Source organism: Podarcis cretensis (genome assembly GCF_951804945.1).
Source record: "Podarcis cretensis genome assembly, chromosome: Z".
Taxonomy (NCBI): domain Eukaryota; kingdom Metazoa; phylum Chordata; class Lepidosauria; order Squamata; family Lacertidae; genus Podarcis; species Podarcis cretensis.
The window spans coordinates 8,901,000-8,923,699 of record NC_137184.1 but is presented as its reverse complement, the minus strand read 5'-3'; the positions used below and the strand labels follow the sequence as shown (position 1 = coordinate 8,923,699).

General features: G+C 45.4%; 2 protein-coding genes across 14 annotated transcripts in view; one reads left to right on the top strand and one right to left on the bottom strand.

Moving 5' to 3' along the window:
- The window catches only part of CACNA1B (calcium voltage-gated channel subunit alpha1 B), a 326,691-nt gene that overhangs the window by 59,899 nt on the left and 244,092 nt on the right, over positions 1-22,700 (top strand). The gene's annotated exons all lie outside the window — the stretch shown is intronic.
- Positions 16,556-22,700, bottom strand: part of SLC31A2 (solute carrier family 31 member 2) — a 543,264-nt gene continuing 537,119 nt past the window's right edge. The window contains exon 5 of the transcript XR_013834860.1: positions 16,556-16,659. The gene's annotated coding sequence lies outside the window, so the exon portion shown is untranslated. The remainder of the gene's footprint in view (positions 16,660-22,700) is intronic.

Sequence of the window (22,700 nt, the reverse complement as noted above, 5' to 3'; positions counted from 1 at the left end):
TGTGGCCCCTGACAGGCTACCCATGAGGCATTGTGGCCCTCTGGCTGAAAAATCTTCCCATTTTGCCCTGTTTCTGTAAGACAGCAGTGTAATTCTGAGGCTTTTGAACCTGCTGAAAAGCATAATGGGGTCACCCATGGTTATTGCATGACTCCCTCTAGGCAAATACGAAGGTAGCCCTGCAGAGAACTTGCTGCCCCTCTCCCAAGAATTATTTCCCTTTTATGCACATGTAGCATTATCCACAGGCTCCTTTGATGTTCAGTGACTGAAGGGGGTTGGAAGCCATATAAAAGCTGTCTATGTGCCACATTGATGTGGGGGCATTCAATATTTTATGTCTCTTACAGAGCTGCCTCTCTCGCTTAGGCTCAGCCCCTTGATTGTATATATTGAGAATGGTTCCCGCCCTTCCATTTTCCCCCCAGTGGCTGGGCCAGTATTCCTCGGGTCTCAGGCCACATATTACCAGAGAGGGCTTCTTTCTAGTTTGCCTGAATGATGGCAAAACAGCTCTTGAACAAGAGGTCCAGGTTTTGTTTTGCTTTTTACCTTTTTAAGCTGGATCTTTATTCATCTGTTCCTCACTCTCTCTATCCTTTTTCTTTTCGTTCATTCAGCAGCCTTAGCACAAAATAAATAATTCAGAACTAAAAATGTAAAAGGGAGAGCAGTGTTCATGCATGATGGAGGATGGGAAGAGACAAATGCTGGTAGTGGCAGAGCAGTGAGGCAATAAAAGGAATCTGAAGATGGAAGACATTCCCTTGCCTAAGGAGACAGCAAAGGCCAGGGTGTCTCCTGGCTAGGGGGTAGTACAGTGTCTCTCTCTACATTTCCAGGAAAACTTGACTGCCTTCCAGAATTTCCATTAGTATAGCAAACCTGGTCTTTCCTGCATGAGTAAGAATACAAGAGCAGCCCTTCTGGATCAGGCCAAGGGTCCATCCTGTTCTCACAAGAGCTGACCAGATGCCCAGGTGGCCTGCAAACAGAAGCTGAGTACAACAGCTCTGCCTATCTGTGAGTGCCAGCAGCTGATATTCAGAGGCATATTGCCTCCAACAGTGGAAAGGAAAAATAGCCATTGTGGTTAATAGCTAGGTAAAGGTAAAGGTATTGGGACGCGGGTGGTGCTGTGGGTTAAACCACAGAGCCTAGGAGTTGCCGATTAGAAGGTTGGTGGTTCGAATGCCCACGACGGGGTGAGCTCCTGTTGCTCGGTCCCTGCTCCTGCCAACTTAGCAGTTCGAAAGCACATCAAAGTGCAAGTAGATAAATAGGTACCGCTCTGGTGGGAAGGTAAATGGCATTTCCATGTGCTGCTCTGGATCGCCAGAAGAGGCTTAGTCATGCTGGCCACATGACCCAGAAGCTGTCTGCGGACAAACGCCGGCTCCATCAGCCAGTAAAGCGAGATGAGTGCGCAACCCCAGAGTCACCCGTGACTGGACCTAATAGTCAGGGCTACCTTTACCTTTAAAGGTAAAGGGACCCCTGACCATTAGGCCCAGTCATGACCGGCTCTGGGGTTGCAGTGCTCATCTCGCTTTACTGGCCGATGGAGCCGGCGTTTGTCTGCAGACAGCTTCTGAGTCATGTAGCTAGCATGACTATTGATAGCTTTATTACCCACTGATTTCAATTTAAATTGGAATTTTCAGCCTAGAACCCAAAATGCAGCCCTCAGGATCTTTCTGTTTGGTCCAGGCCACACCCTCTCACTCTAGGGGCCATGCCCCTCACCAGCTTTGCTTCACACCCAGTGCCAGATTACCAAATAGGCAGAAAAACGCATTACAGTGGTACCTCGAGTTACAAACGCTTCAGGTTACAAACGCTTCAGGTTACGAACTCCACTAACTTGGAAGAGTTACCTTGAGTTGAGAACTTTGCCCCAGGATGAGAACAGAAACAACAGCAACAAGAGGCCCCATTAGTGAAAGCACACCTCTAGTTAAGAACAGTTTCAGGTTAAGAACGGACCTCCGGAACAAATTAAGTTCATAACTAGAGGTACCACTGTAGGAGATAATTTGCAGGAGGGAGGCAAGATTTTGACTGCCTAGGGGCCTCCACAGGGTTTAATCTGGTACTGTCCATACCCCAAATATTTTTGCATGGCTGGAAAGGAATCATTCACTTCAGATAACAGCTCACACAGAAACAGGGTTCCCAAATGAGTCTTCCGTCCAGGCACTGACCATACCTGCTTAGCTTCACCTAGAATGCTGCTTCATGTTCCTTGAGAGACTGTAGGCTTAGTCAAGGGGTGGGAAACCTCAGGCCAGAGGGCCCAATGCGCCCCTCCAAGCCTCTGTAAATGCCCCCAGGGCTCTTCCCAGCCTCACCCTCTGCTGCTCCTGATTTGTACCTTCCTAGAGTGTTTATAAAGGTAAAGGTAAAGGGACCCCTGACCATTAGGTCCAGTCGTGGCTGACTCTGGCGTTGTGGCGCTCATCTCGCTTTACTGGCTGAGGGAGCCGGCATACAGCTTCCGGGTCATGTGGCCAGCATGACTAAGCTGCTTCTGGCAAACCAGAGCAGCGCACGGAAACGCCGTTTATCTTCCCGCCAGAGTGGTACCTATTTATCTACTTGCACTTCCTGCTTTCGAACTGCTAGGTTGGCAGGAGCAGGGACTGAGCAACGGGAGCTCACCCCGTCACGGGGATTCGAACCACTGACCTAGGCTCTGTGGTTTAACCCACAGCGCCACTTGCATCCCTTGAGTGTTTATACTTGGCTGCAATGTATCCTTGAATTCTGATAATGCCGCTTGCTTGTCTGGATTGAGGCTAGAGGAGGGGTGGATGAGTTTCTGTAGGAGCTGGCCTACTGTGCAGAGTTAAATTGGCATTCATTGCTCCACCCAGTTTTGCCTCTGGTTCCACCCACCACTGACATGTGGCCCCTAGAAGGTTGCCCAGAAGGGATGCAGCCCTTTGACTGAAAGAGGCTCACTGCCTGTGGCTTAAGGGACTGCCCATAGATGTAACATGAGGAACCTTAGACTGTTCCATCCCAGTTGTCAATATGGCTGCTTCATCTTTCCTTCTGCATCTCCACACTCTCTCTGCTTCAAATTAAGATGTCCTGAGATCCTTTGTTAGCAATTCTATCCTTGGCATTGTAATTAGTTGTATAGCTTTGACTGCTTCTCAAGCACGATGAAATTCTGATTCAAAGTGAGCAGTGAAGGGGAGCTCCCTGGGTGCTCGCTCACCTCTGTTGTGCTTCGCTGAGTGCTTGACTGAAGCACTGTTGCCAGGTGGACTTTGTCAAACGCAAGCAATGCTGTTGGGATTTCAGTGTTTTACCAAAGACCCATGTTTAAAACTTCATTCCTTTTCTGGGTGGGAAGGAACATACCTGTCTACCCCGGTTTTTTACATTTGAGATGCATATTTCCAGCACCAACTTTTCTTGTTGTTATAATCTTAAGATGTTTATACTGTTATTTCAAGGGATGCGGGTGGCGCTGTGAGTTAAACCACAGAGCCTAGGACTTGCCGATCAGAAGGTCGGTGGTTTGAATCCCTGCGACGGGGTGAGCTTCCGTTACTCGGTCCCTGCTCCTGCCAACCTAGCAGTTCAAAAGCATGTCAAAGTGCAAGCAGATAAATAGGTATCGCTCTGGCGGGAAGGTAAACGGCGTTTCTGTGCGCTGCTCTGGTTCACCAGAAGCGGCTTAGTCATGCTGGCCACATGACCCGGAAGCTGTACGCCGGCTCCCTCGGCCAATAAAGCGAGATGAGCGCCATAACCCCAGAGTTGGTCACGACTGGACCTAATGGTCAAGGGTCGCTTTACCTTAACTTTACTGTTATTTAACACTCTGTTTTAATATTCATAGTGCTTTTAATTTTTTTTTTTGCTAACCTGCCCTGCAGGTGTTGTGTTGCCCAAAGTGAAACACAATTTTGTCTGCCTGTGTGTGAGGCTCTGCAAGGACTTCCGCTTAAAGAAATCCCTTTGCAAAGCCTTGCCACACCACTGGCAAGGTTTTGCAAGGGGATTTCTTCGAGGGGAAGTCCTTCAGGAAGGCCTCTCCTTAAAGAGAAGCTCTTGCCTAGTCTCCCTCCAGTTTGGCAGCAACCTTTCCCACTGGCCTCCCGAGGGAAGCAGGGCACTGAAATGTCCCACTCTTGCCGAAACTCAAGGCACCACTCCTTACGCTTCTCCTGTCTGAAGCAGCTGATTCACCACTCCTCATCTGTGGGCCAGCTCTGCTGTCCTGGAACTTAAGGGTGAAGGGCAGGTAATAAATTATAAATAATCATTATAATGCACTTCTTCTCTATACAGCCAAGCAAGAGGCATTTATTGAGGTTCAAGGATACAGTCTAGCCAGAAAAACACTCAAGGATGATGCCAACCAGGGTCAGGAAACGGTGCAGCTCAGGATAGTGTTATGGCCTGGGGAGAGTCTCAGAGGCTGGACAGAGAAGGTTGGAGGGGTCCTTTTGCCGCCCTCCCTCTGGCCTGAGGTTCCCCACAGCAGCTGTGCTTTAATGCCTTGTCATCACTTGCTATGCCCCAGTATCTACTACCTGAGGCATCTCCTTTTGCCAACTGGCAGGGCTGGCCCTGATGCCAGTGGATGAAGGAAGCAACATGCTGAGAGAGGAAGCCAGGAAGGAGCAGCGTTCTAAGCATGTTACTGCTTTCCACAGAATCAAAATAACGTTACGCAATATTAAAACTGGAACCAGAGTTTTGTCTGACAGCCTCCATGCAATCCAAAGATTGCAAAAACATGAAGGCAGCACCACATTCTTCAAGTTGGTGGGGTGGGGCAGCCAATTGAAATTCTCCAGTGGTTGAGGGAGGAGCTGAAACAAGGAAATGTTTAAGATTGTTTCTCCTGCGAATTTCATCTCAGCTCTATTTTTGTGCCCTGCCAGGGCCTGGCTGTCTTCCAAGGCTGCTTAGCTCTGTTTAGCTGCAGACCTGGTTGCCCTCAGGGTATGATTAGCCAATGGGATTTTTGGCTAATGATGCAAAACTTTCATGGGGGCATCCCTCCCCTGATTTGTGAAGGGAAGGAGCAGAGAAAGAGAGGGAAGCACAGCACAAGCAGAGATAGAAACATTACAATTTCCCCTGTTATTTGCCCTTGTTTTGTTAGATTTTTAAATTTTATTTTTAAAGGCAAGCTTTACTGGGGGCAGTAGTTTTCAAATCCCGTGGGGTAGGAATGCTGAAGTGATTATAGGATGGCTGTGGACCCTGCTTTATGGACAACAGTCATCTTTTCGAAGGCGTCCTCTGTTTCAGGGGTAGGGAATGCATTTATCTCAGGGGCTGCATTCCCTTTTTGACATCATTCTGGAAAATCCAGACACAAAAGTTGTTGAGCTTTGCAAAATCTCCAAAACAATTAAGTTTTAAAGCTGTTTTTAAGGAAAAGGTAAAGGTAAAGGTACCCCTGCCCGTACGGGCCAGTCTTGACAGACTCTGGGGTTGTGCGCCCATCTCACTTAAGAGGCCAGGGGCCAGCGCTGTCCGGAGACACTTCCGGGTCACGTGGCCAGCGTGACATCGCTGCTCTGTCCAGAGCCAGAGCCGCACACGGAAACGCCGTTTACCTTCCCGCTGGTAAGCGGTCCCTATTTATCTACTTGCACCCGGAGGTGCTTTCGAACTGCTAGGTTGGCAGGCGCTGGGACCGAGCAGCGGGAGCGCACCCCGCCGCAGGGATTCGAACCGCCGACCTTTCGATCGGCAAGCCCTAGGCGCTGAGGCTTTAACCCACAGCGCCACCTGCATCCCGTTTTTAAGGAAATTCGGCAAAAAATCAATACTTCCAACATGGGTTGCCATACACCCAGGTTTTTGCCTGGACGTTATTCCCATTGGACAAATCCCAATAATGTCCGGGAGATCTCAGACACATGGCAGCCCTAATTCCGGGGGCCATGTGCCAATGAAGGAAAAGGGCAGGGAAAATACTATAATTTGCAACCATTGCACCATCCACTTTTGCTTTTGGTCCCCAGGTGGTTGCTTGGAAAGGGAATGTGTCGCTTTGGTTGACAAAGGGCCCTCGTCCTTGCCTTATGGTAGCCTGGCCACAGGTTGCTTTGGGCTTTCAAAGGCTATTGCCAGCACTTTAAATTAGCCCAGAAACAAATTTGATAACTGGCACAGTTGATGTAGGATTAGTTCAATGTGCTCTGACTATGCTATGAACCCAGAGTCTAGTAGCATCATGGTACAGCTCAGAAGGTGGTAAAGTCCTTTCTTAAGGAGCTGGACCAAGTTCAGGGCTCTTAGGGTGACAGACAGGAGGAGCCCACAGAAGGACCTGTCATAGCACCAGGGCCCATAGAGCCAGACTAAGAACCCTTCCACCAAGGAAGCAGAGGACCTCACTAGTCCAGGGAGCATGCTGAGAGTGAGGCCATGGGGTGTAGGAGTGTAGGAGGTGGTCTGCCCTAGACCAGAAGGTTGGTCCTTTAAGAACCTCTACAAGAAGGCAGATCAGGGATGATGATCTGAAGCTTAGGAGCCAGTTGTGGCCTCCTGGCTTCTTGGTCTGGCCTTTGGAACTGTTCACAGGCCACACCTCCTCATCCCAGGCCATGCCCCCCACAGGCCCCACTACACACCCCAAGTGTTTTTGGGTGGTATGTGGATATTCTGATAACTGTCTGTTGTTCAGTCTGCATGGAGGAGAGAGAGGGGCATGTGTGAGTTTATTTAGCAACTCGTGTACCCTACAAAATGTGACATTTACATCTGTAGCCCCACCCGCTCTTGGTTCTCTTTGTGTTTAAGCATTGTTGGAGGAAGCTTCTCACTTTCAGGGCACTCTGTGGCTCTGCACACCTCCCACTGTCTTTCCACAAGGGCTTCGATACAAGGACAGAACAGAGTGGTTGGTGGCTTTTAACAAACACAAACGGACCTGGAGATACTGGGGAACTGAACCTGGGACGTTCTGCATGGAAAGCGGGCACTCTGCCACTGAACTGTGACCCTTCCCCTAAAAATAAACTAGGATGCCTGCCCTCATGGTTCTGAATGAAGGACTGATTTAAATAGGAAAACACAGGAAGCTGCTCTATGCTGAGTCAGACCATTGGTCCATCTTGCTCAGTATTTTCTAGGCAGGAGTCTCTCCCAGCCCTTCTTGGAGATGCCAGAGATGGACCCTGGGACCTTCTGCATGGAAAGCAGATGCTCTGCATTTGCAGTAAGTACCTCTTCTTCGTTTATTCCGAAAAGGCCTGTCCCATGAGATTTTTCCTCAGAGGCAGATCTGCCCCAGGCAGTGAATCATCTCTTGCCAGGACACACTGCACTTTATGGTTCAGGTGCAAGGGGGAGTCAGAGATTCGTATGGCTAATCTGGTTTGCATTTGTGTCTGAGCCACTCAAAATTCCTAGACATTTTGCAGCAGGAGGTGGAGATTAATTTCTGTCTTCATGGGTTAGGGGACATTTTCTGGATGAGTCTAATTAACTTCCACCCAGAAGGAAACCCCCTAAAATTAATGTACCTAACTGTATTGTGCCCATTAATTTCCGTAGGGCTCCTCTCAGTAGGAATAACATTGGTTTTAATTAGGAGTTGACTTTCTTGGAATTTCTTGAGAAAAGACTCAAGTTTTATAAGGAATCTGACTGTTTTCTCTAGCTGTGAGTTAAGTCGCAGAATCTGAAGTTGAGCAGCTGCTTTCTACATCTTTAGTTTTTAAACTAAATAGCACAGCCCTCCTTTTATATGGGACATAGTTTAGAATTATAGAATTATTTTATCATTTAAAAATATTTATATACTGCTTAATTAGATAAAGCTCTACACACATTAAAAAAATAATGGAACATAAAAAGCTGTTTTATACTGAGTTGGGCCAACTGTCCATCTAGTTCAATATTGTCTACACTAACTATCAGCAGCTCTCCAGGATTAGGAAATTAACCAGGAAAATTAACTGTTTTTTTCCTGGTTTTATATGTAGATTTTTAAATACAGTGGTGCCCCGCAAGACAAATGCCTCGCAAGACGAAAAACCCGCTAGACGAAAGGGTTTTCCGTTTTGGAGGCGCTTCGCAAAACGAATTTCCCTATGGGCTTGCTTTGCAAGACGAAATGTCTTGTGAGTTTTTCCGACTCCCCCCCCCCTTTTTCTAAGCTGCTAAGCCGCTTATCTGCTTATCCGCTAAGCTGATAAGCTGCTAAAAGCCGCTAATCCGCTAATAGCGCTAATCCGCTAAGCCGTCAATGGGCTTGCTTCGCAAGACGAAAAAACCGCTAGACGAAGAGAATCGCGGAATGGATTCTTTTCGTCTTGCGAGGCACCACTGTACATTTTTTTCATACATAATTGTTTTTAATCATTTTGAATATGGAAATGTTTCTAAATCAGGGGTGTCAAATTCAAATTCATCGGGGGCCGCGGCGCCGCTAGAGGGCAGACGTTCTCTGGCTTGTAGGCTGCCGCACATGCGCTGAAGAGGTGGCTTTCTTGTGTCAAAAAAAGAAGAAGTGAGAATAAAAGGTGAAGGCTGGCGGCCGGCGGCGGCTACACGGGCCACATGACGAGGTCTGGTGGGCTGGATTCGGCCCGCGGGCCTTGTGTTTGACACCCGTGTTCTAAATGTTTTTACATTTTTCTTTGTTTGTGAGTTCAGTGATTGGATTTGTTTTATGAATGTACTCTCTATTGTCATAACCCACCCTGGGACCTTCTGGTTAAGGGCAGGTCAGAAATCTAATAAAATAAATTCTGAAATTCTTTCTAATTTGCTGTAACAAAAATTAAACAAAAATAAAACAAGGTTCTCTTAGGTGGCTTCTTTGAAACAAATTTGTAACCTCAGGTAATAATTTTCTCAGTGATAAGCCAGATAAATGATATGATTAATACAAACTGGTTTATCTGTAGTAGTTAACATTACTAAAAACATTGTCAGACTACTTTTAACAGAAGAGCATTGGCCATATTGTTTATCATATGTTTCGTAGAGGTCCCCCTTGCAATTTTAAAAAAAGAAATCTTACATATTGGAATGGCATGTAAGAAGAGGAAAAGTATGGTGTTACATCTTTTTCATCTATTATTTTAGGGGCATAGCTTTGTTATGGTTTACCATGACATTGCTAGAACTTTAATGACCCCATCTTCTTTGCACATTCTCCCTTGCTCCATTGTTAGCATCTGTTGCTTCTCATGTTAACAGTCCTGCAATTCAAACAGTACTTACCTGGGAGTAAGCCCCCAGTGGAACATCTCAGTAGGCATGATTTGGATTGCAGCCTTAACAGGTTCCCTGGATGGCCGGGTGCTGCTTCCCACAGTCCTTCTCATAATATATTTTCAAAGGAGCAGCTTGACTTCATGAAAGCTGAGCAGTAATGTAGGGAGGGTGTTTGATCTACAAAGCTGGTTCTTTGCTGAGAATGAAAAATGCAAGGCCGTTTTCTTTAAGTTGCGTTCTGATGTGTGTTCTTAGAGGCTGTTCCCTCCCTTCCCTCCATGCACCTTTGATGTTTTGCTGCTGTTGCCCTTTCTGAATTGCCTAGATTGACACTCTCTGGTTCCTGCTCTTCTTCTGGGGTTCTTAGGGAATGTTTTGCTGCATCTCTGAATACCAGTTGCCTGAAGCCACCAGGACAGGGGTTGCTTTTGTGTTTAGGTCCTGCCTGAAGGTTTCCCACAGGCATCTGGTTGGACTGCGTGAGAACAGGATGCTGGACTAGACAGGGCTCTTTTATGATTATTAGTTCTACTTCCCCAATGTTACTAAATCATTGCTATTTGGAGGGGTGCATTTGTAGTGTACCACAGTGAAAATGGGACAAGAGCCTCCAGCTTGGACAATACATGGTATGAAATATTGCATTTTACATGATATATATGGGGGTGAGGGTACACTTCACGCTGTGCATGTGGGGTGGGGTGGGAATGAGAGATTTTATCTAAGTTCTACCCAGAGTAGAATCATTTAAATTAATGGACCTAATATAGTCATGCTCATCTATTTCAATGGATCTACTCTGAGGGCTCATCTACATTGCCGTTCACCGTTCTGCTTTCCCCTGAGAAAACCTGTTGTTTACCACTGAATCAGACCAAATAGCAATCAAGTTTTGCACAGATTGTCATTTGTTCCCATTAAGCTGTAAAGAGTGTGCTTTCCAGGGGAAAGCTGTGGGTCAAATGCAAAACTGCTTGAACCTGGGCCTAGAGAGCATGGGACAAGTGGAAAACCACTCAGATCCATGCTTTCTGGGCGTGGGAGAAGTGTGGACAAGCCCTGAGTAGGACTAACATTGGTTACAACCCATGATCTATATTATTATATCTGTGAACTAGATTCATTTAAGTTGTTGTGTTAGTGGAATCCAGCATGATTTGAATGAATGAATGAATCTTTATTGCTAAAAGCTATAAGCCGTCACAATGCATAGGATACAAATAATTGATTTAAAACTGAACAAACAACAGCAGCAAAGCAAACATACAAAAATGCAAAAATCACTCTTGCATAAGTTAAGCACCCCATGTCTCACACTCCCCCTTATGATACTTGTCTTGGTGCCTAGCTCTCAACTTACTTGCAGCCAAGGCAAATTTTGCAACCCATGCAGTAATAAATACGTTATTGCCAGCCAGAAAAATGGAGATTTGCTTGAGGTGGAGTTCGGTTGGAAAGAGAGCAAAGGATGTAATCGAGGGGTTTTTGTCTAGGGTATGTATATAAAAAGGGCATCGTAAGAAATAGTGTTGGGTGTCTTCTATGTCTCCCGACTCACAGATGCAGAGTCTTTGGTGCACAGGGGCGTTCTTGAATCTTCCCAATAGATATGTGGAGGGCATACACTGAAGACGCAAAGCTGTAAATGCTTTTCCAAGTGGTGCCATCATGAAATTAATAAAGTACTGCTCCAGCCCAAAATATGTTTTATATATTGGGTACCAGGATGAGTATGCCATCTGGGAAAGTGAGTCCAAATAATTTAGAGTCCAAATAATTTTTTTCTTTGATGAGTTGTTTAACATTGTTAGAGGCAAAATTTGATAGGGAGTCCACATTAATCCCATAATAATGGAGAGTTTGCCCAAGAGCTTCGGGGCATAAACTGCAATTGCTGTAGGAAGCATTTTTTTTAGGGAGCCTAGTATTACTCATGCTAGCCAGCTTCAGCCAGTATAGGGCTAGCGCTACATGTACACTGGTTTGTAAGGAGACTAGCCCCATTTTAGCTCTTAAAAAGGGGGCAGGTGTACCTTTGGGGACAATCAACAGTGATTTCAGGAAGGAGTTCTGCACCACTTCTAACAAGAGGACATTACTATATCCCCCAGATCTCTGCACCACACAATAATTGTGGCACAATCTTCTTTTGAAATACCTCAACTATGGGGGCAACTAAACTACCCTCCCCCGCAGACTCTGGAATACTGTAAGAAAGAGTAGGTAGAGTGAAAGGATTTCAATTTAGCTGCAAGCTTCCAGGACAATTTTGAATTAAAACCCAAGCCCAGGGACCTATTATTGTTCAATAGGTTTATTGTCCAAACTCCATCTGTGAAGTTTTCTACTTCTTCGTCCAGCATGATTAGTTCTGCTAGTTCAACTTTCCACCATGTACTTCCTCAATCTGTTGGGGTTTGCAGGGGGTGGGGTGAAATCAGGGAGACAATTCTATCTGGAAAACAGAAATGCTTGCACTGATGGAAAGATCTTCTTAGTGAAACACTGGACTCCACTCTATAGGTTATATATAACATGCAATATGCGCACACCAGTGGGGGACAAATGATAGTATTTCTGGTCTGCATCACTTTTACATAACTCTGTTCCATCCTGTTTTGCAGTTTTGTTTTTGTTTTAAATTCACATAAAATTTGCATTTAGATATGTATTATTGAAACTGCACATTTTAAGCTTATTTTAGATGAAATATTTTTAGCAAAGAATTGCACTATATCAGTGTGAAAGTTGATAGATTCCAATCCACAAAGTCATCCAGTAGATGTGGATCAAGTTGGTTCATAATGGAATTTGTAAGGACCAAATTTCCCCAAGGATCGTTAAAACAAACACAAGTTCACAGTCTCAAATCAGGAAGAACCAGCTCTCTTCAATAACATCATTAGAGGCCTTTTAGCATGGAGAAAAAGTGAGTAACAGGCAACAAGAGGTGTATAAGATTATGCATGGTGTGGAGGAGGTGGATAGGCAGAAGATGTTTCTCCCTCTCTCATAATACTAGAATTTTGGGTTTTGCAGTAATTATTATTATTATTATTATTATTATTATTATTATTATTACCCTGCCCTCCCCAGCCAAGGCTAGGCTCAGGGCAGCTAACAAGCAGTAATAAAAACAAGTTGAATGAATACAACTTAAAAACAAAATTAAAATACAACATTAAAATATTGAAACATTAAAATATTTAAATGTAGCCTCATTGCAGGAAGAGAAAGGAAAAGGAAAAGGAAAGAGGGGGAGGGAATCAAATTGGCTCCAAGCCAAAGGCCAGGCAGAACAACTCTGTCTTACAGGCCCTGCGGAAGGAAATCAGATCCTGCAGGGCCCTGGTCTCATGAGGGCAGAGCGTTCCACCAGGCCGGAGCCAGAGTTGAAAAGGCCCTGGCTCTGGTTGAGGCTAATCTAACTTCCTTAGGGCCTGGGACCACTAGGGTGTTGCTATTTATGGACCCTTAAGGTCCTCCGTGGGGCATACCGGTAGAGGCGGTCCCATAGGTACGAGGGTCCTAGGCCGTGAAGGGCTTTAAAGGTCAAAAGCAGCACCTTAAATCTGACCCTGTACTCCACCGGGAGCCAGTGCAGCTGGAAAAGCACTGGGTGAATATACTCCCATGGCAGAGACCCCGTGAGGAGCCTCGCTGCAGCATTCTGCATCCGCTGGAGTTTCTGGACAGCTTCAAGGGCAGCCCCACGTAGAGCGAATTACAGTAGTCAAGCCTGGAGGCGACTGTCGCATGGATCACTGTGGCCAGTATGCCTCTGAATGCCAGTTGTTGGAAACTGCCGTGGAGGGGAGTGCTTTTGTGCTCAGGTCATGCATGCAGGCTTCCTGTAGGCATCTGGTTGGCCATCGTGAGAGCACAATACTGGATTAAATGGACCTTTCTTCTGAACCAGTAGGTAAGATGTGTTCTTATCTGCAGTCGCCTTGAAAGCAACCCAAAGTAGCCCTTGAGAGAAGGTAGACATAGTCTCAAGATTATTTTCTTTTTGGCCAGAATTCTTTTCTTTTTGTTCGCCACCATATTTGATATTTAAGATCTCATATTTGATATTCAAGCTCCCTGATTGAATGAGCATTCAACAGCCTTTCTAAGGGGGTTGGTGGATGCTGAGGATGCTTTGAACTTCCACTGGACCTGCAGCACTGTCCCTATTTCTTTCTTCATTCTCTCTCTCTCTCTTTTTAAATTTATGGCGTGGATATTTTTAGGCCAGGGATGACAAATATAGTTAATGCATTCGGGTGCTGACGTCAAAGCTGGAGCGAGTGAGTAGGTGGAATGGCAAATGTTTGATCTATCATCTTCATACGGATACTTCCCCTCTGTTCTTCCTCCCTCTCTCCCTCTGCTTTTCAGCCAGAAAGTAAAGTTCTAGAGCTTCTGTGGTAGTCTGGAGTTTTCTAGACATAGATGTGATGCAATTTCATATTGTGGTTTAAGTGATTTAAGTGTCAGTGCCTCTTTGCAGGGAGCACTGAGAAGTGTAGCTCTGGGAGTGGAATGGGTGGGGAGTCTCCTAACAAAGCCACTTCCGCCCTACAGAGGAGGTGGAGTTGTGGGCTTCATGCCCCCTCCATGTGCACGGTGGGTGGAGGCCAGCCCCCGCATGATTTGGATTCCTGGCCACGTCACGTGTGGAGGGGCCGTGAAGCCCGCAACCCCACCTCCTCTGTAGGGCGGAAGTGGCTTTGGAAGCCATGACTGTTCAAAGTGGTACAACAGCACTTTAAATGTGTGGTGTGAGTATGGCCAAAGGCTCTGTGAGAGTTCTCTCCTGGAATATAGGAAGAGCCTTGCTAAAGATGTTGGCTATTTGCAGTTTAGTAGCGCTGCAGAGAGCTTGCTGGGGAGAGCATGCATAACAAGGAACTCAAAAATAACTTTAGCAAGGTTTTAATAACAGAAACAAAAACTCCTTTTACACTAAAGATAACAACAACAAACATGACCCAACCACCAACCCATCTCCCAGGGTAATGGGAGAGCTAGGTGCTGCTCCTTATATACTATGCCCAAATGCTGACACAGCTTAATTAACACAACCTAGCAGCACCTGCTATGTTTCACAGCTGTAAGACTGGGTCTCGTTATTTGTCCTGGCCCTTAAAGACATACACAACTTGTGAAACAATAATGAACCTTCACATTTTACAGTGGCCATTCAGCAGATCAGACCAAAAGCCCATCTAGTCTGGAATGGTGTTCCCACAGTGGCCAACCAGATGCCTAGAAGAGGATCCACACATCTGGCAAGAAGGGCTTCCCAAAATATAATGCCTGGTGTATATTAGGCTACTGTACTGGGCAGAAATGGAAGTGGAGGCGAGGAACATAGGAAGCTACTTTATAGTGTCGGACCATTGGTCAATCTAGCTCAGTATGACACTGACTGGCAGGTTTTCAAATTGGAGAACCCTCCAGCGCTACCTTGAGATGCTGGATATTGCACCTGGAACCTTCTACATGCAAAACAGATACACTGCCATAGAGCTATGACCCTTCCGCTGAAGGATGCCCCCATACATTCTGCAGGTGGCGAGAGAATAACACCACACAGCAAAATGCTGCGGTGTGGAAGGTTTCCTGTTCAGAATTCCAGCCACTCCACTCAGTTGCATTCCTTCTCTCCAGGTTTCCCACTCTCCCCACTCAGCTGTCACTCAGCCTTCTTTTACCACTGAGCATGCTCACTCTGCCTTGGGCTGTTTGGGGACTGGTTCCCCCACCCTCAGGGTTGTGTATCCAACTAAGGTATACATTGAAGTTAATGAACCTAAGTCAGCCATGCCCATTCATTCCCCCCCAAACCTGCTGGTGGGGTGTGTGTGTGTGTGTGTGTGTGTGTGTGTGTCAAGAGAGAGAAAGAGAGATTGAGGAGTGCTATTTTAGCTAGATAAGCAATATAACTCACATCCCAAGTACTGGAAATGGGGGGATAATGCACAATCAATTACTACAGTTGTTAAGCTGCCTCCGGCTATTGATGGCCAAGTGGTGCGTTACATGTTAATAGATTATTTCTTGAGAGAAATATTCTGGATATTTGTGAGAAGCAGGGAGTGCTGTGAAACAAATTCTTCATTGTGAGAAGATTCTAGAATTGACTCCATTGACAAAGTAGTGATACCCTTCTGTGTTCTTCTCCCCCACCTGCTTTAAGGCAGCGTTAGTGAACCTGAGCCCCATGAGATGAATGCAACCCTCAAAGCTTAATTACTACTACTACCACCACCATTATTATTATTATTATTATTATTATTATTAATTTCATACCCTCCAACATTTCTCCAATGGAAATAGGGCTGCCCTATTTAACAGCAGCAGCAGCAGCAATAATTTTATTATTTATACCCTACCCATCTGACTGTGTTGATCGAAACATTCTAGATGGCTTTCAACATATATCAAAACAGAATAAAACAACAAACATTAAAAAAACCTTCCCTATACAGGGCTGCCTAAAGGTTGTATAGTTACTTATCTCCTTGGCTTGGAGTGTGTGTGACATAACTCCATAGCCTCCAACTATTAAAAGATTCTATACACAATAACTATAAAAAGCCTGAAAGCAGTTAAAAACATTCACAGTCAGGAAGCAAAGTTCGAGAGCTTCTGTGAAAGTCTAGACTTTTCTAGACGTAGATGTGATTCACTCTTTCAAATCACACACTGTTAAGCAGTGCTGTTTGTGAGGAGGTGTAGCCGATAGGAATTATGTAAGGAGTGTGGGCTTCCGTTGTGCTTTGCTAAGTGAAACAGTTAATAATGTGTATTTTCCTTTGTTAACAGATGCAGGATTCCCCCCCCCTCCCCGGCAGTGTGGCTAAAAGCTGCTGACATCTCCTGTGCCTCTGCAGACACCCCCTGCGGATAATATTTTTATAGCATGCACTTGTGGGTGGTGGAATTTGTTTCCCCCCTGTTTTACCCCCCTCCTTTTTTAGAAAATACTTTCATTCATGCAGGAGAGTGCTACGCATCGCACTCATGAGTAATGATGTCAATCCTGGGAATAAAACTGTGATGCAAGGAGCTAAATGACCCCCCCCCACGTGTCTGAGCCAGTGACTGAAATAGGGTGGGGAGTGATGATGGAGGGAAGTGAAATGGTTTTGTTAAAAAGGCTTTGATAAACTTCTTAATATGCTGTCTTTTAAAACAATAAAAATAAAAATCTATAAGTGGTTTGCAACATTTTTTAAGAAACATAGACAATCAGTTACTTCCATTGCTAGGACAGTGGTACCTCGGGTTAAGAACTTAATTCGTTCTGGAGGTTCGTTCTTAACCTGAAACTGTTCTTAACCTGAGGTACCACTTTAGCTAATGGGGCCTCCCGCTGCCGCCGCACGATTTCTGTTCTCATCCTGAAGCAAAGTTCTTAACCCAAGGTACTATTTCTGGGTTAGCAGAGTCTGTAACCTGAAGCGTATGGAACCTGAAGTGTCTGGAACCTGAGGTACCACTGTACTACTCAGAGTTATTATTCTAGAAAAAGTGGTGCCGGAGTTCACCATGAACACCTCCTTTAGAATGGCAATGGCATCCACCTGAGAGGCACTGGAACTCAGATCTCGTGAGTTCTGACTGGGAAAAAAAAATGCCCTGGTTCTACTCAGAGTAAACACACAGAGATTCATGGGCATTACTACCACTGGTTCATTGGGTGGGACTCAACAAATGAACCCTGTCAACAGAAGCTCATGCAGGGACTTCAGCTTATGCAATGGGGCTTCCCCCCCCTCTTTCTGTGCTCCCCCTGCAATTGGTTCAGGTGTGTGTGTCAGGAGAACCCCCAAAACAGTGCATGGGAGGGAGAGGAGAGGGGGGGCAATTATTCTCTCTGGCAAGCTGAATGCTTGCTCTGACTGAACCACTAACACAGCACAGTGTAGAATTCCTCCTGTTAATTTCCAATTTGAGTTGACCTTAGTTGGAGACAACCTGCTCTCATTCGAACAGAAATAATAAAAAATCAGCAAAACAGTAATATAAAAGTATACAAAAGCATGGATTCAGTAACTGACTACACTCACCCTGTTTCCATCTTAAAACCTTGACCAGACTGGAGGTGTTTATGGAGCTAGGCAAGGCAGCAGAAGACAAAGCACTGCAGAGGCACTTGGGATAAAATAGCTCAGGAGGAGAGCACAAGCCTTTAATGTAAAAGACCCCAGGTTCTGTTAGTTTCCAGTTGGTGTTTCTTATACTTCTGATTAATCTGCATTCCATTTTGTTTACCTCTTGATTTGTGATTTAAACCTAAGCTAAAATCCAAAACCACATATTTTTTATGAGGTCTTAGTGCTAGCGATGACAAACCTAGACAGCATCTTAAAAAGCAGAGACATCACCTTGCCGACAAAAATCTGTATAGTTAAAGCTATGGTTTTCCCAGTTGTGATGTATGGAAGTGAGAGCTGGACCATAAAGAAGGCTGATCATCGAAGAATTGATGCTTTTGAATTATGGTGCTGGAGGAGAGTCTTGAGAGTCCCATGGACTGCAAGAAGATCAAACCTATCCATTCTGAATGAAATCAGCCCTGAGTGCTCACTGGAAGGACAGATCCTGAAGCTGAGGCTCCAATACTTTGGCCACCTCATGAGAAGAGAAGACTCCCTGGAGAAGACCCTGATGTTGGGAAAGATGGAGGGCACAAGAAGGGGACGACAGAGGACGAGATGGTTGGATAGTGTTCTCAAAGCTACCAGCATGAGTTTGACCAAACTGTGGGAGGCAGTGGAAGACAGGAGTGCCTGGCAGACTTTGGTCCATGGGGTCATGAAGAGTCGGATACGACTAAACGACTAAACAACAACAACAAGGGCTAGCACTTCACACATCAGCATTGCTGACCACATGCTTGAGGTGGTGGATGATGTTGTCTACCTGGACTCTGCCATAACTAGCAACCTTTCCATCAACATTGAGCTGGATAAGCATCTTAGCAAGGCAGCTATGGCAATGGCCCACCTCTCCAAAAGGATATGGGAGAATGTCCAATACCCAGATGAAGGTCTATCAGGCTTGGATGCTGAGCATGCTGTTTTATGGAAGTGAGATACAAGCAACTTACACCTGCCAGGAGCGACACCTCAATGCCTTCCACACGTGTTGTGTCAGGAAGACTTTGGGCATTACATGGAAGGACAGAGTCTCATACAAAAATGTGGCTCCCAAGCCCACAATCCCAACATGTTCACACTTCTGCCTCAGTGACGTCTACGCTGGCTTGGTCTGCCCACAGAGTGGAAGATGGCAGATTGCCAAGGACGTGCACCAGGCCTGTTGGCAGATCAACTCCGTGTTACAAAGACGTCTGCAAATGTGAGAGGAAGTCTGGCAACATCAGCCTTGCTGTGTGGGAATTCCTTGCAGATGACTGCAGTGCCTGGAGACAGGCAGTCAAGTCATGGATTCCTAGCAGTGACCAGAGAAGGAATGACGGCTGGGAAGAGCGCAGAGAGAAGAAACGCCATGGTGCGTCTGCAGCAGCACAACTGGACACCTTCCTCTGCCCCAGCTGCAACAAAACCTCTCTCTCCAGCATCAGTCTTTATAGCCACAGCAGGTGCTGCAACTTGACCTCATCCCCAAAGGTGCACTCCTACTGGAGTGGCAGGGTCAGAGGCAAAATTGGATCATATAATTGAAGAATTGTAGAGTTGGAAGGGGCACCAAGGGCCATCTAGTCTAACTCCCTGCAATACAGAGGTCACAACTAAAGAATCCCTGACAAATGGCCATAGAATTTCTGTTTAAAAAATGAATGAGAGTCCACCAACTTCTGAGGTAATGCTAAACAGCTCTTACCACCAGAAAGTTCTTCCTAATGTTTAGTTGCAATCTCAAAGCTTACTGAGACTGTTATGGGGGCGGGGGCGGGGTTTGCATGTGTGTGTGTACAAGAATTGTAAGTGTGTGTATGAGAATGTTATATGATGTTTTAATGGTATAATGCATCTGTATTTTTAATGGAAGTTGCTTGGAGACCTTGGTAGCAAGTGACTAATACTTCTAAGAAGTAATGACAATTAAAGATGCATAATGTGTGTCTGCTTTTTCACCTGACATCCTTATGGCTATTGCTTTAGCCATAGGATTAGCACCAAGGCTTGTCTGCTCTCACCCTCCCTCCCCCAGGAGGACACTTTTTGCAGAATTACTGTTTTGTTTTGTTTTTCTTTTTCTTTTTTAAAAAAACAACCCTAAAGAGTAATGTCGTCCTCAAAAAAAGAAGATGAAGAAAGCAGAATGAGAACAAGACATGCTGAGTAGCTAGGAAGTGTTGAGTATCAGTTGGGGGCGATAGGAAAAGGAGGAGTGGAATGGAGTCTCCTGCAGGGGGTCATTGCTGACTGGCTGGTAGAAACCCCAGGCAAGAATCCTCCTGCTACAAGATGAGATTAGATCACAGCATTTTGTTCTGGGCTGTGTGTGTGTGTGTGTGTGTGTGTGTGTGTGTGAGAGAGAGAGAGAGAGAGAGAGAGAGAGAGATATCATCCTAATCACTAATGCAGGTGTGGGGAACATTTGGCCCTTCAGATGTTCCTGAACTAGAACTCCCATTATCCCTGGCCACTGCCCATGCTTTCTGGTGCTGATGGGAGTTGTAGTCCAGCAGCATCTGGAGGACCAAAGCTTCCCCGTAGCTGCTGTGTTATAACTAAGCCAAATGATGTCCTTTGCAGGAAATTGCGTCATCTCGCCCTGCCTACCTGTGCTATCATTTCTCCCCTTCTGTTGCCTCCCTGTGCCTAGCTCAGTACTGTCTGCCCTGGTAGGTCTCTCCAGGGTTTCAGACAGGGAGTCTCTCCCAGTCCTTAGCTGCAGAGGCTGGGAATTGAAGCATGTAAAGCAGATGCTCTACCAAATCTACTAAATCCCACTGAGCTACAGCCCTTGGGAGTAAGCCCTTTGGGGGGGGATAAGGACCTTTCTTCACAAAGTGTCATGCACGTAGATAGTGCTCTATAAATAATAGATAGAGATTTGCCTTTGCCTCTGTTGCAGCTGACCCACTTCACCTACAAAGCTAACACTTCTTGAAAAACAGGGTGCTTTACTGCAACTCGTGCAATTGGCTTCTAGGCGTAAGAACAGTAAAATTAACAGCTGTGGAGTTTTTATTTTATCTTATTTTGTGGGGAGGGTGTGTTCCTTGGCTATTTATTTTCATCTGGGTGCTCCTCCAGTTTGCTGCCTATTCTACAGCACTTCTTCTTTTCCACCACCCACTTCCTAGCGTGGATTGGGCCTCTCCTGTTTGGAGTGTGGTATTGTAAACAGTCAGTCCCTGTCACTTTGCATCACTTGGGGCTTGATTGCTTGGGCGGACACGCCGTTTGCCGTGTTGGTGGTGTTCTATGAACAAACACAGTGAATCCGTTAAGTGCTTAAAAAAAATAAAAATCTAAGCAGCATTTCCCTCCTCTGCTTCTCCATATAGCAGACTTCTGAGTGCAGCTTTGCTTTTTTTTTTTTTTAAAGTTACCTTGCCTTTTAGCTTTGAGAGCATTGCTGATTAAGGGCCCTTGGTTTGTGTGAGCCCTGGAAAGTGAGCATCTATTGATACTTTTCCACATCGGCTGGAGTTAACAAGCTAGCTCTAGTTATTGTAGGATTAGCTGGTAACTCTGAACAGATTCATAATTGGAATTCCCCTGGAGGAGGCAAAATGTGCAGAATTCCAACTCTGAACCATAGGAGGTAGAGGCAACATTCCTCATGAGAACAGAAGCCTTAGGAGCATATACAACCTTATCTGTCTGCTAGTGCAAGGGATCTTGTGTTAGTGGAAAGGTGAATTTTAATTTTAATCTAGTGCAACAGTTGCACAACAGAGTGTGCAATCTGTTTCCCAGAAAATTCACCAGCTACCTGCTTGAGCATTATCTTAACAATGTTTCTCTGGCGTAAAACATTTCACCAGTGAAACAAATATGCAGCTACATTGCAACAACCCATGGTGTGTGTGTGTGTGTGTGTGTGTGTGTGTGTCCGTCCCAAGAGATGGGTACAGGTGGTACAACTGTACCTGATTCCATGCTAGGAAGAGCATTAGCTGCTGCCTGCCTGAGTTACTTGTGAGTAGATCAAAGGGAGCTGGAAATGGGTAGATTCTGATTTTCCTACCAGAGCTACAATTCACAGAGTGGTTTAACAACCAGTCCATTGGAACTGTAGCTCTGTGAGGGGAACAGGGTGTCTCCTAACACGTCTCAAGCTACAGCTCCCTGAATTCTTTACGGGGAAGTCATGTCTGTTTAAAAGGGCTATGATACTGCTTTAAATGTATAGTGCAGATGGGGCCTAAATCTGTCTGATCCATGACATGGATTTCAAGCCAGAGCCATGCACTGTTTTTCCTCCTTGTCCTAATTGCTGGTGTTCCTAGGGCAGGCTGGGAAGCTAATTGGAAATTCTGACAGCAGGCAGCTAGACTGACTCCACAGGGCAGGCAGCAAGCTGGAGATGAGTTCAGAGGTACATCAATTTTTAGCTGCAAGCCTGACCCATTTAGTGAAAGTTTTGGGGCTCTTCCACCCACTTCTCACTTGTAAAGAGCCATGGTGGAAGATGCTAAACTTGTTCAAGTACAGATTTTGTCTAGAGAGATGACTCCCAACCCACTCTCCCCTGCCCAATCTGAAAGTTTATCTCCTAGTACTTAGATTGCTGAAAGGTCTTTGGAAATCTCATACCAGTTGCAACTGCAGCTTGTCTGACATGCTTGTTATTTCTTGTCTTCTTTAAAGCCAAATCCATTGCGTTACTACTTGTATAATATTACAGTACAATAATAATACATCATCATCATCAACAACAACAACAACAAAGGAAGCTGCCTTAAACAGAGTCAGACCATTGGGCCACTTAGCTCAGAACTGTTTATGCTGACTGGTGGAGGCTCACTTCAAGGGTGGAGATTTGCCCACTGTCTTGAACAAGGTGGTGATTTGGCCCTCCTCCTCCTCCTCCTCCTTCTTTTGAAGAAGAGGTCTTTCCTGGATCTAGATGTTTTTGAAAACTGCTACCCAGTTTCTAAGATTCCTTTCCCCAGCAAGGTGATTACAAAAAAGTTGGCCATACAGCCATAAGATGAGGAAGAAAAGAAAGATTCTATTCTCCCACTGAAACAGATTTAAAAGGCCCTCATTTCAAAACACTTGTGGTTAGAGTCTTTTTCTTTCTTTCTTTCTTTCTTTCTTTCTTTCTTTCTTTCTTTCTTTCTTTCTTTCTCTCTTCCCTTTTGTTTAAAGAAGTTTTCCTCCTCCTTCTCTTTTCATCAGTCTGAGGAAAGCCCACTCTGGCTCCTCGCCCACTTTGGTTAGAAGAAAATGGAGACATCAGAGATCTTCAAAGCAAGAAGGGTGAAAATGGCTGGTGGGTGTGTTGATGATGGAATTTTGACAGGAGGGAAGGCAGACTTGCCTTGGGAAAGGCAGCTTGCCATTGGA